The sequence below is a fragment of the Arachis hypogaea genome, chromosome 18 (genome assembly GCF_003086295.3).
Source record: "Arachis hypogaea cultivar Tifrunner chromosome 18, arahy.Tifrunner.gnm2.J5K5, whole genome shotgun sequence".
Classification (NCBI taxonomy): Eukaryota; Viridiplantae; Streptophyta; class Magnoliopsida; order Fabales; family Fabaceae; genus Arachis; species Arachis hypogaea.
Window position 1 is genome coordinate 96,527,395 of NC_092053.1, and position 12,835 is coordinate 96,540,229.

The window sequence follows — 12,835 nt, forward strand, 5'->3', positions numbered from 1 at the left end:
GTCCTTAAGTTGGACGGTCAATGAGCTCTTGTCATGGTAGCTTGTGATTCCATTCCTTCTTGAGTTTTCACCTATGTTTTGTCTTCAAAGGTTCTGCGGGATCCCTAGTGAGGTCCACCAATTCTTCAAGAACTTCTTCTTGTTGATCCTTTTGATTCCGTATGGATGGCCTAGCTCTTGAATTCCCATTGAAGTATCCTAACACACCTCAGAATCCTCTGAAATTTTCCTTGCACCACGCCTGGACTCCAAGTCCCGGTTTGGTCTCCTTGATGAACTTGAGATCTCTGTTCCAACCGATGTCTAAGGCTTCACCATTTAACACTCCAAGAAGGACTTGAAGTTGATAATCCGTTTCCAAGCTCATCGGTGAAATTGTCACCCACTCAATTTGCTCTTGCATAAGTACCTTCACTTCTTGGTAGTTTAACTCTTCCTCATCAACATTTTGTAGCTTTTCTTCATCAACCTCCTTTGAGTCTTCCTCATCATCACTCAAATAAAATTTTGGAGGTTGTGTGAAGTCCACATCAATATCCCCTTCAAATTCAATGGAGGAAGGTTCATAAAGATCATTGAGAGGGTTGGTCAATGTGAATAGAAATTCATTAATGATGGAATCCGCTTCCGAATCAATTTCTCCCAATTCTCCATTCGCTTCTTCTAGCTCAATTACCTCACATTCCTCCAAGAAAGCATACTTCAATTAAAGAGAAAGAGGTTGCAACTCCTCATTAGAGTCTTGACATGGTAGTTTCTCTTTTTGCAGCAATGGAAGTGGTGAGAGGTCTACATTATAATCACTATCCTTCTCCACACTTAGACCTTTACTCATATTTATCTCATGAAGGGTCTCATGGTGAATCTTAGCCACAACTTCATCAATCATATCACACCGGAAGATAGAATGGTCCTCCAGTGGATGCTTCATAACTTCATCTAATTTGAAACTTACGGCTCTTCCGTCAATCTCAAAAGAATAGGTATCTGAGAAGGCATCAAGTTTAAACCGAGAGGTTTTCAAGAATGGCCACCCTAGCAAAATGGATGACGGTTTTCCGGAGTCATTTGGAGGCATCTCAAGGATATAAAAATCAATCGGAAAAATGAATCCTTTGATGCTCACTAAGACATCTTCAGCAATATCAGCCACAGAAATTATGCTTTTGTCGGCTAAAACAAAACGAGCCATGACCGTTTCAACGGTGGAAGATTCAATGCATGATAAACAGACAAAAGCATAATACTCACATAAGCACCAATGTCACACATACAATCCACAAATTGAACACCATTTATAGTACAAGAAACCAAGCAAGGTCCATGATCCCCACAATTTTCAGGAATAGGACCCATTAAAGCAGAAATTGAACTACCCAAAAGAATAATTTCCAATTTATTAATCCTTTCTTTGTTCATGCATAAATCCTTTAAGAATTTGACATATTTAGGAACTTGGCGAATGGCATCAAAAAGGAAAATGATTACCTCAACTTTTTTGAAGTTATCCACCATTTTTGGATCTAATTCCATTTGCTTTTTGGTCCTCTTTGACAAGCTTGAGAATGGGATTGGAATGGCTTCTTTCATCACATCTTCTTCCTTAGAGCCACTTTCTCTTGCTTGAGCAACTTCCTCTTCAATAACTTCTTGAATTTCTTCCTTATCTTCCAAGTCCTCCACTTCAACAACATCCTCATCTAGAGTAGTCTCCTTTGCCTTGAACTCGTTGGGACTCCTCTCTTCTAATGTAGTGTCAGACCTTAAATAGATAGAATTGAGGCTATCCTTTGAGTTGGGTAATGGTTGAGAGAGAACTGCACTTGAGCTTGAAGGTTGGAAGGTGAGTTGGCTATTGTTGGGAGGTGGAGCTAACTGGGATATGGATTCGGCAAAAGAGGCCATAGTGGCCTCTTGTCTCTTTAGGAACTCTCTTTGCTCTTGAAGAATAATGCGAAGGGTATCATCCATAGAAGCTTGGTTGGGGAGAGAAGAAGGGTAAGTAATTTGTGGGACTTGAGGTTGCGTAATTTGAGGGACTTGGGCTTGTCTTTGGTGTGGAGGTTGGTATCTTTGGTCTTGGTTTTGTGGTTGAAATAATTGGTTTTGTTGGTTATGGTATGGTTGAAAGTTGTTTTTACCTCTTTGATTTGAACCATCTCTCCATCCTTGATTATAGCTATCTTGCCAACCTTGGTTTTTCTACCCTTGGTTATAATTACCTCCTTGTTGATAAGGGCCTTGATTTGAATGGTTGAAGTAAGGATTGGTGGCACCAATGTATTGTCATCTTGGAGTTATGGACATTCATTGGTATAATGAGAGTTACAAGCATAAATTTCACATACTCTTTGTGGGAGTATCGGTTGGTATTGTTGTTGTGGAGGGGTTGTTGTTGATTAAGGTGGATCTGCTTGAGAATGGTGGTCATCTCCCCTAAGATCTTGGTGAGGGTAGACTCATTAGAAGAAACCTTATTGATGGTCTTTGGATGATTATTCCTTTGCCTTGCATGTTGGATAGATTCGGCTAGATCGGCAATAAGTTGCCAAGCCTCTTCTGCCATTTTGTGATTTACTAGAGAGCCATTGCTAAAAGCATTCAAGAGAATTTTTTCTTGGGACTTGAGGCCTTGACAAAAGTAACTAATCAACACCAAGTCATCTATCCTATCACGAGGACATGAATTAAGGAGCTTCCTAAAATGCTCCCAATACTCATGAAGAGTTTTCGATTCACCTTGTATGATGCATGAGATCTCCTTCCTCAACCTATCGGTCTCCTCCGGTGGAAAGAATTTATCTAGAAATTCTCTCCGAAGTAAGTCCCAATTGATGACAACCTCATCGGGTTGGGTATAGAACCACTTCTTTGCCCTTCCTTCAAGAGAAAATGGGAAGGCAAACACCCAAATAACAACTTCATCTGAGCCATACCTCCTAGTGGTTGAGCATGCACCTTGAAAGTCCCTAAGATGCTTGATGGGGTCTTGAGTGGGTAAACTATGGAACTTGGAAAGTAGATTGATCAAGTCGATCTTTAGCTCAAAATTAGCATTCAAGTCCGAATAACTGATGAGCGGATATTTTATACGCTTTTTGGCATCATTTTCATATAGTTTTCATTATGTTTTATTTAAGTTTTATTATATTTTCATAGGTTTTAGTGTAAAATTCACATTTTTGGATTCTACTTTGAGTTTGTGTATTATATGATAATTTTAGGTATTTTCTGGTTGAAATTGAGGAGCATTAGAAAAGTCTGAGTCAGAGACAGAGAAAGGACTATAGATGCTGTCGGATTCTGACCTCCGTGCACTCGAAGAAGCCTTTTTGGAGCTATAGAAGTCCAAATGGCTCGCTCTCAACGGAATTGGAAAGATAACATTCAGGGCTTTCCAGCAATATATAATAATCCATACTTTGCTCTGGAAATAAAGGTCCAAAGTTGGTGTTCAATGCCAGCACTTCACCCTCTTCCTGGCGTTGGATGCCCAAAAGGGAGCAGCTGGCGTCTAGCGCCCAAAAAGGAGTGCAATGCTGGTGTTGGATGCCCAAAAGGGAGCAAGCTCATGGAGTCACCCTTAGCTCAGCCCAAACACTCACCAAGTGGGCCCCAGGAGTGGATTTTCACACGACAAGACCATTCTATCATATTTTTGTACTTCTTAGTATTAGATTAGTATATATAGGAAAAGATCAACCATGTTTAGGATCTCCTGCAAATTTTCTTCCCCCACTTTTACATTCAAACGTTACTTTCTGTAAGCTAAGAGTCACTCCTAGGTTAAGGTTAGGGGCTCTGCCAATTCTTATGGATTAATAATATCATTGTTCTATTTCAATATTCTCTTGATTCTATTCTAAGATGTATCTTCGTTCTTCATCCTAATGAATTGGGAGTGTAACTTGACCGTCATCCCTCTTCACATGGGTTCTTGCGAGTCCTTGACGGGATAGTATTGAACCACAAGCTTGATTATATATCTCTTAGACGGCTAATCCACGACTTCGTTGGGTACTTGGAGACATCAGTGCAGTCGAGGTACGGGGCGATTAGGGCCTTTGTGGTATAGGCTAGAATCAAAGGTGTAGCATTCTCTGATCCGAAAGATCCGACCTTGTCTGTGGAATTTTGAGTAGGATCACCAAGGGAATGGACTGCAGGAGCTTCACCCCCGTTCAGATTGGATGACCGCTGACCCGGCATTTGATTTGAAGTAGAGGAGACTAATGACCACTGACCTCGAGTTAGTCACATACAGCCTGTCATGGAATGAATAATCAGAAGTTAGAGTAGACAGTGAGAAAGGTTGATCCAAAAGGAGGAAGCATCTCCGAAGTCTCAACCGTTCTCATACCACTGATTTCACATCTATCTAGTAACGTTTCATTTATTTTATTCTGTTTTATGCATTTTTCACAACAACAATCATCTTTTCTATCCACCTGACTAAGATCTACAAGGTAGCCATAGCTTGTTTAAACCAACAATCTCCGTGGGATTGACCTTCACTCACCTGAGGTATTACTTGGACGACCCGGTGCACTTGCCAGTCAATCTGTGCGAATATTGCGGAGTCAAATTTGTGCACCAAATTTTTGGCGTCGTTGCCGAGGATTGTTCAAGTTTGACAAACTACCGGACTATCTTGTTGCTTAGATTAGGTATTCGTTATGGTTTATTTGCTCTTTTGTTTGTGTCTTTTGTTTTCTTTTTAAAAAATTTTTCAAAACCTTTTCTTTTCTTTAGTAACCTTTGTCTTTCGTTCGAGTCTTGTGTCAGTTTTTAAGTTTGCTGTCCCATCTGTTTTCATCTTTTTCTTTAAATATTTGAAACTGTTCTTCTTTTCCTTTCTTGCTGTTCGAATTGTTCTTGGTAATTTTTCTTGTTTGATTTTAAAAATTTTAAGTTTGGTGTCTTGTAGTTGTTTTTCCTTTAATTTTCGAAAACTAGTGTCATTTGATCTTAAGTTTCTAAGTTTGGTGTCTCTTAGTTATTTTTTTTCTTTAATAATTTGAAAAATACAAAAATATTTATTTTACCTTCATTCAAAATTTCAAATTCTTTGCTATCTTTTCTTACTTTAATTTCAAAATATTTAAGTTTGGTGTCTTGTTGGTGTTTCTTGATTTTTCTTTCCTTTAGTTTTTCGAAAATTTTCCTTGAGTGTTCTTCATAGTATTCAAACTGTTCTTGTTATATTCTTTTGTTTGATCTTAAAATTTTTAAATTTGGTATCCTTTTGTGTTTTTCTTTCCAACTTTTCGAAATCCTAGTCAATTGATTTCTAAATTTTTAAGTTTGGTGTCTTTTAGTGTTTGTCATTTTAATTTTTCAAATTTTAAAAAATTCAAAATTCAAAATTTAAACTTTCTTGTATCTTTTCAAATCTTTGTCTTATCTTTTTCTTTAAATTCAAAATTTTATCTTATCTTATTTTAAATTCAAATTTTAAAATTCAAATTTCAAATTCTTATCTTATCTTAATTCAAATTCAATTTTCAAGCTCCAAGATTTCAAAATTCAACATTTCAAAATTCAAGTTTTTAAAATTCAAATTTCAAATTTTAAATTTCAAATCTCAAAATTCAGAATTTTCAAATTTCAAATTTTAAAATCAAATGTTTTCACATCTTTTCAAATCTTTCGCATCTTATCTTTCTTTGTTTGACTTTTTCTTTCCAATTTTAAATTTCAAGATCTTCTTTTGACTTTTCCTTTTTTAAATTTCAAATTTTCAAAATGAAATCTTTTTTTTCTGTTTTCAAATCTTGATAGTTAGTAGTTGCTTGTTTTATCTTATTCTAATTTTAAAAGTTGGGTGTCTCTTTTATTCTCCTTTCTCTTTCCTCTTTTAATTTTAAAACTTTAAAAAAAAAATCAAATCTCATATCTTAATTTTCAAATCCTATCTTATCTTTTTTTTTTACTTTTTCAAATTTTAAATCTTGTTAGTTAGTTGGTTATCTTATCTTTTCTTAATCGTTTCTTTTCTTATTTTTTCAAAATTTCTAATTTATTTTTAGTTTTCTATTTTTATTTTAATTATTTTTGAAAAAATATTTTTAATTCTTGTTTCTTTTTGGGTATCTCACAGGAGGAGTTCTCTATACTCTGACATAGAGACTCCTACTTTTCTTTGTCTCTTATTTGTGTATGTAGCAACAGGAAGAGTGCACTATGGATCTAGAGGGAGAGGCACAACCAAGAAGAACCTTGGGTCTAATTCAGCCCCCACCCCTGACTTCTATGGAAGTAGCATTAGTATATCTCCTATTGGAGTAGCTCATTTTGAGCTTAACCCACAGTTAATCACTCTAGTGCAGCAAAACTGCCAATTTCAGGGACTTTCTCAAGAGGAGCCCACAGAATTTCTTGCTGAATTCTTGCAATATGCTGACACAGTGCACACTAATGGAGTAGACCAGGATGTCTACAGGTTGTTGCTCTTTCCATTTGCTGTGAAAGGTCAAGCAAAGAGGTGGTTGGATAATCAACCCAAATCAAGCTTGAAAACATGGAGTCAGCTAGTGGATAAGTTTTTGAATAAATACTTTCCCCCAAAGAAGCTGACACAGCTAAGACTGGACATTCCAGGCTTTAAACAAGGAGATAATGAATCCCTTTATGATGCTTGGGTGAGATACAGGATGATGCTACGGAAATGCCCTACTAAAATATTTTCAGAATGGGTAAAGTTAGACATATTCTATTACGGACTCACAGATATGGGTAAGATGTCCTTAGACCATTCTGCTGGTGGTTCAATCCACATGAAAAAGACAATTGAGGAAGCTCACGAGCTCATTGAGACAGTTGCCAACAATCAGCATCTGTACTCATCTAATGAGACTCCAATGAAAGGAGAGGTTAAGACAACGACCACTGAATCAGACCCTTCTGAGCAAAGTGAGTCATTAACCCAACAACTGAAGTATCTCACACAACAAGTGCTAAGCTTGCAAGAAGAAGTGCAGAAGACCCGAGCTTCTAACAAGAATATAGAGGCACAGTTGAGTCGAGCCAAACAGCACTCGTCTGAACAACAGTAGTATTTATATCATTTGTGGGTGCATTTAACTCCCCATGAGGTAACTGTATTATTTTCCAAGGCAAAAGATCCCCCGACCAATTTGATCACGAATTATTTTCCTTGGTTAATGGGCGTTTAACTCCAGCTTTTATGCCAGTTCTAGCGTTTTTACGCCAGAATTTCTATGCTGACTTGGAACGCCAGTTTGGGCCATCAAATCTCGGGTAAAGTATAGACTATTATATATTGCTGGAAAGCCCAGAATGTCTACTTTCCAAAGCAATTAAGAGCGCGCCAATTAGGCTTATTTAGCTCCAGAAAATCCACTTCGAGTGCAGGGAGGTCAGAATCCAACAGCATCTGCAGTCCTTTTTCAGCCTCTGAATAAGATTTTTGCTCAGGTCCCTCAATTTCAGCCAGAAAATATTTGAAATCACAGAAAAACACACAAACTCATAGTAAAGTCCAGAAATGTGATTTTTATTTAAAAACTAATAAAAACATAATAAAAACTAACTAAAATATACTAAAAACATACTAAAAACATACTAAAAACAATGCCAAAAAGCGTATAAATTATCCGCTCATCACAACACCAAACTTAAATTGTTGCTTGTCCCCAAGAAACTGAAAATTAAATAGGATAAAAAGAAGAGAATATACTATAAATTCTAAAATATCAATGAAACTTAGCTCCAATTAGATGAGCGGGACTAGTAGCTTTTTACCTCTGAACAGTTTTGGCATCTCACTTTATCCCTTGAAGTTCAGAATGATTGGCCTCTATAGGAACTCAGAATTCAGATAGTGTTATTGATTCTCCTAGTTCAGTATGTTGATTCTTGAACACAGTTACTTTATGAGTCTTGGCCGTGACCCTAAGCATTTTATTTTCCAGTATTACCACCGGATACATAAATGCCATAGACACATAACTGGGTGAACCTTTTCAGATTGTGACTTAGCCTTGCTAGAGTCCCCAATTAGAGGTGTCCAGAGCTCTTAAGCACACTCTTTTTGCTTTGGACCACGACTTTAACCGCTCAGTCTCAAATTTTTACTTGACACCTTCACGCCACAAGCACATGGTTAGGGACAACTTGGTTTAGCCGCTTAGGCCAGAATTTTATTCCTTTAGGCCCTCCTATCCACTGATGCTCAAAGCCTTGGATCCTTTTTATTTTACCCTTGCCTTTTGGTTTAAAGGGCTAGTGGCTTTTTCTGCTTGCTTTTTTTTTTCTGCAAGCTTTTCACTGCTTTTTCTTGCTTCAAGAATCAATTTTATGATTTTTTAGATTATCAATAACATTTCTCCTTTTTCATTATTCTTTCAAGAGCCAACAATTTTAACATTCATAAACAACAAATTCAAAAATATGCACTATTCAAGCATTCATTCAGAGAACAAAAAGTATTGTCACCACATCAAAATAATTAAACTAGTTTCAAGGATGAATTTGAAATCATGTACTTCTTGTTCTTTTGCGATTAAAGCATTTTTCTTTTAAGAAAGGTGATGGATTCATAGGACATTCATAGCTTTAAGACATAGACACTAAGACACTAATGAACATGTAATAAAGATACAAACATAGATAAACATAAAGCATAAAAATCCAAAAAATAGAAAATAAAGAACAAGGAAATTAAAGAACGGGTCCACCTTAGTGATGACGGCTAGTTCTTCCTCTTGAAGATCTTATAGAGTGCTTGAGCTCCTCAATGTCTCTTCCTTGCCTTTGTTGCTCCTCTCTCATGATTCTTTGATCTTCTCTAATTTCATGAAGGAGGATAGAATGCTCTTGGTGTTCCACCCTTAGTTGTCCCATATTGGAACTTAATTCTCCTAGGGAGGTGTTAATTTGCTCCCAATAATTTTGTGGAGAAAAATGCATCCCTTGAGGCATCTCAGGGATTTCATGATGAGGAATTTCCTCATGCTCTTGTCCATGAGTGGGATCTCTTGTTTGCTCCATCCTTCTCTTAATGATGGGCTTGTCCTGATCAATGAGGATGTCTTCCTCTATGTCAATTCCAGCTGAATTGCAAAGGTGACAAATGAGATGAGGGAAGGCTAACCTTGACAAAGTAGAGGACTTGTCTGCCACCTTGTAGAGTTCTAGGGATATAACCTCATGAACTTCCACTTCCTCTCCAATCATGATGCTATGGATCATGATAGCCCGGTCTATAGTAACTTTAGACCGGTTGCTAGTGGAAATGATTGAGCATTGGATGAACTCCAACCATCCCCTAGCCACGGGCTTGAGGTCATGCCTTCTTAGTTGAACTGGCTTCCCTCTTGAATCTTTCTTTCATTGAGCGCCCTCTTCACAAATGTCTATGAGGACTTAGTCCAACCTTTGATCAAAGTTGACCCTTCTAATGTAGGGGCATGCATCTCCTTGCATCATGGGCAAGTTGAATGCCAACCTTACATTTTCCGGACTGAAATCTAAGTATTTTCCCTGAACCATTGTAAGCCAATTCTTTGGGTCCGGGTTTACACTTTGATCATGGTTCTTGATGATCCATGCATTGGCATAGAACTCTTAAACCATTAAAATTCTGACTTGTTGAATGGGGTTGGTGAGAACTTCCCAACCTCTTCTTCGAATCTCATGTCGGATCTCTGGGTATTCACCCTTTTTGATGCACCCTTGAGATGAATCTCTCCATCTTCCATGACTCGGAGGTGGAAGCTTTTGCCTTCCCTTTCCTCTTTCTAGAGGTTTTTCCGGCCTTAGGTGCCATAAATGGTTATGGAAAAACAAAAAGCAACACTTTTACCACACCAAACTTAGAAGGTTTGCTCGTCCTCGAGCAAAAGAAGAAGGAAGAGAGTAGAGGAAGAAGAAATAGAGGAGATGGAGGGGGGTTAGTATTTCGGCCAAGGGGGAGAAGTAGTGTTTAAGATGTGTGAAAATGAAGGGGTGAAGATGGGTTTATATAGGAGTGAGGAGAGGGTAAGGTTCGGCCATGTATGGGTGGGTTTGGGAGGGAAAGTGGTTTGAATTTGAATGGTGAGGTAGGTGGGGTTTATGATGGATGGATGTGGATTGGTGAAGGATTTATGGAGAAGAGGGTAGGATTTGATAGGTGAGGGGTTTTTGGGGAAAAGGTATTGAGGTGATTGGTGAAGGGTATTTGGGGAAGAGTATTATGAAAAGGTGTGAAGAAGAGGGAGATTGAGTTGAGGTTGGTGGGGATCCTGTGAGGTCCACAGATCCTGAGGTGTCAAGGATTTCTCATCCCAGCACCAATTAGGCTTGTAAAATGCCCTTTGCTGCCAATCCTGGTGTTAAACGCCAGGTTGCTGCCCATTTCTGGCGTTTAACACCAGCTTCTTACCCTTTTCTGGCGTTAAACGCCAGTCTGGTGCCCATTTCTGGCGTTAAACGCCCAGAATGGTGCCAGACTGCGCGTTTAACGCCCATTTTGCTGCTCTTACTGGCGTTTAAATGCCAGTAGGCTTCTCCTCCAGGGTGTGCTGTTTTTCATTCTGTTTTTCAGTTTGTTTTTGCTTTTTCAATTATTTTTGTGACTTCACATGATCATCAACCTATAGAAAATATAAAATAACAATAGAAAATAGAAATTTAACATAGATAAGTAAAATTGGGTGGCCTCCCAACAAGCGCTTCTTTAATGTCAGTAGCTTGACAGTGGGCTCTCATAGAGCCTCACAGATACTCAGAGCATGATGATGGCCTTTTAACACCAAACTTAGAGTTTTGTTGTGGCCTCCCAACACCAAACTTAGAGTTTGAATGTGGGGGTTTTGTTTGACTCTGTATTGAGAGAAGCTTTTCATGCTTCTTCTCCATGGTTACAGAGGGAGATCCTTGAGCTTTAAATACAAGGGAGTCCTCATTCACTTGAAGGACCAATTCTCCTCTGTCAACATCAATCACAGCTTTTGCTGTGGCTAGGAAGGGTCTGCCAAGGATGATGGATTCATCCATACACTTCTCATTATCTAGGATTATGAAATCAGCAGGGATATAGTGGTCTTTAACTTTTACCAAGACATCCTTTACAAGTCCATAAGCCTGTTTCCTTGAATTGTCTGACATCTCTAGTGAGATTCTTGCAGCTTGTACCTCAAGGATCCCTAGCTTCTCCATTACAGAGAGAGGCATGAGGTTTATGCTTGACCCTAGGTCACACAGAACCTTCTCAAAGGTCATGGTGCCTATGGTACAAGGTGTTGAGAACTTTCCAGGATCTTGTCTCTTCAGAGGTAATTTTTGCCTAGTCAAGTCATCCAGTTCTTTGGTGAGCAAGGGGGGTTCATCCTCCCAAGTCTCATTACCAAATAGCTTGGCATTTAGCTTCATGATTGCTCCAAGGTACTTAGCAACTTGTTCTTCAGTAACATCTTCATCCTCTTTAGAGGAAGAATACTCATCAGAGCTCATGAATGGCAAAAGTAAATTCAATGGAATCTCTATGGTCTCAGTGTGAGCCTCAGATTCCCATGGTTCCTCATTAGGGAACTCCTTGGAGGCTAGTGGATGTCCATTGAGGTCTTTCTCAGTGGAGATCACTGCCTCTTCCTCCTCTCCAGGTTCGGCCGTGTGGGTTATGTTGATGGCCTTGCACTCTCCTTTTAGATTCTCTTCTGTATTGCTTGGAAGAGTACTAGGAGGAAGTTCAGTAACTTTCTTACTCAGCTGACCCACTTGTGCCTCCAAATTTCTAATGGAGGACCTTGTTTCAGTCATGAAACTTTGAGTGGTTTTAATTAAATCAAAGACTACAGTTGCTAATTCAGAGTGGTTCTGCTTAGAATTCTCTGTTTGTTGCTGAGAAGATGATGGAAAAGGTTTGCCATTGCTAAACCTATTTCTTCCACCATTATTGTTGTTGAAGCCTTGTTGAGGCCTCTGTTGATCCTTCCATGAGAGGTTTGGATGATTTCTCCACGAAGGATTATAGGTGTTTCCATAGGATTCTCCCATGTAACTCACATCTTCCATTGCTGGGTTCTCAGGATCATAAGCTTCTTCTTCAGATGAAGCTTCTTTGGTACTGACTGTTGCTACTTGCATTCCAGACAGACTCTGAGAAATCATATTGACTTGCTGAGTCAATATTTTGTTTTGAGCCAATATGGCATTCAGAGTATCAATCTCAATAACTCCTTTCTTCTGACTTGTCCCATTATTCACAGGATTCCTTTCAGAAGTGTACATGAATTGGTTATTTGTAACCATTTCAATGAGTTCCTGAGCTTCTGCAGGCATCTTCTTCAGATGAAGAGATCCTCCAGTAGAGCTGTCCAATGACATCTTGGACAGTTCAGACAGACCATCATAGAAGATACCTATGATGCTCCATTCTGAAAGCATGTCAAAAGGACACCTTCTGATCAATTGCTTATATCTTTCCCAAGTTTCATAGAAGGATTCACCTTCCTTCTGTCTGAAGGTTTGGACTTCCACTCTAAGCTTGCTCAATTTTTGAGGTGGAAAGAACTTTGCCAAGAAGGCATTGACTAGCTTTTCCCAAGAGTTCAGACTTTCTTTAGGTTGTGAATCAAACCATGTTCTAGCTCTGTCTCTTACAGCAAAGGGAACAAGCATAAGTCTATAGACCTCAGGATCAACCCCATTGGTCTTGACAGTGTCACAGATTTGCAAGAATTCAGCTAAGAACTGATAAGGATCTTCCAATGGAAGTCCATGAAACTTGCAATTCTGTTGCATCAGAGAAACTAATTGAGGCTTAAGCTTAAAGTTGTTTGCTCCAATGGCAGGGATTGAGATGCTTCTCCCATAGAAGTCGGGAGTAGGT

At 38.6% G+C, this 12,835-nt stretch overlaps 1 non-coding gene across 1 annotated transcript; it reads left to right on the plus strand.

Moving 5' to 3' along the window:
* Positions 1-12,384: 12,384 nt before the first annotated feature.
* LOC112774530 (small nucleolar RNA R71) lies at positions 12,385-12,492 on the plus strand. Its single transcript, XR_003189015.1, has one exon. It is a non-coding gene; the product is annotated as a small nucleolar RNA R71 (small nucleolar RNA).
* Positions 12,493-12,835: the final 343 nt, after the last annotated feature.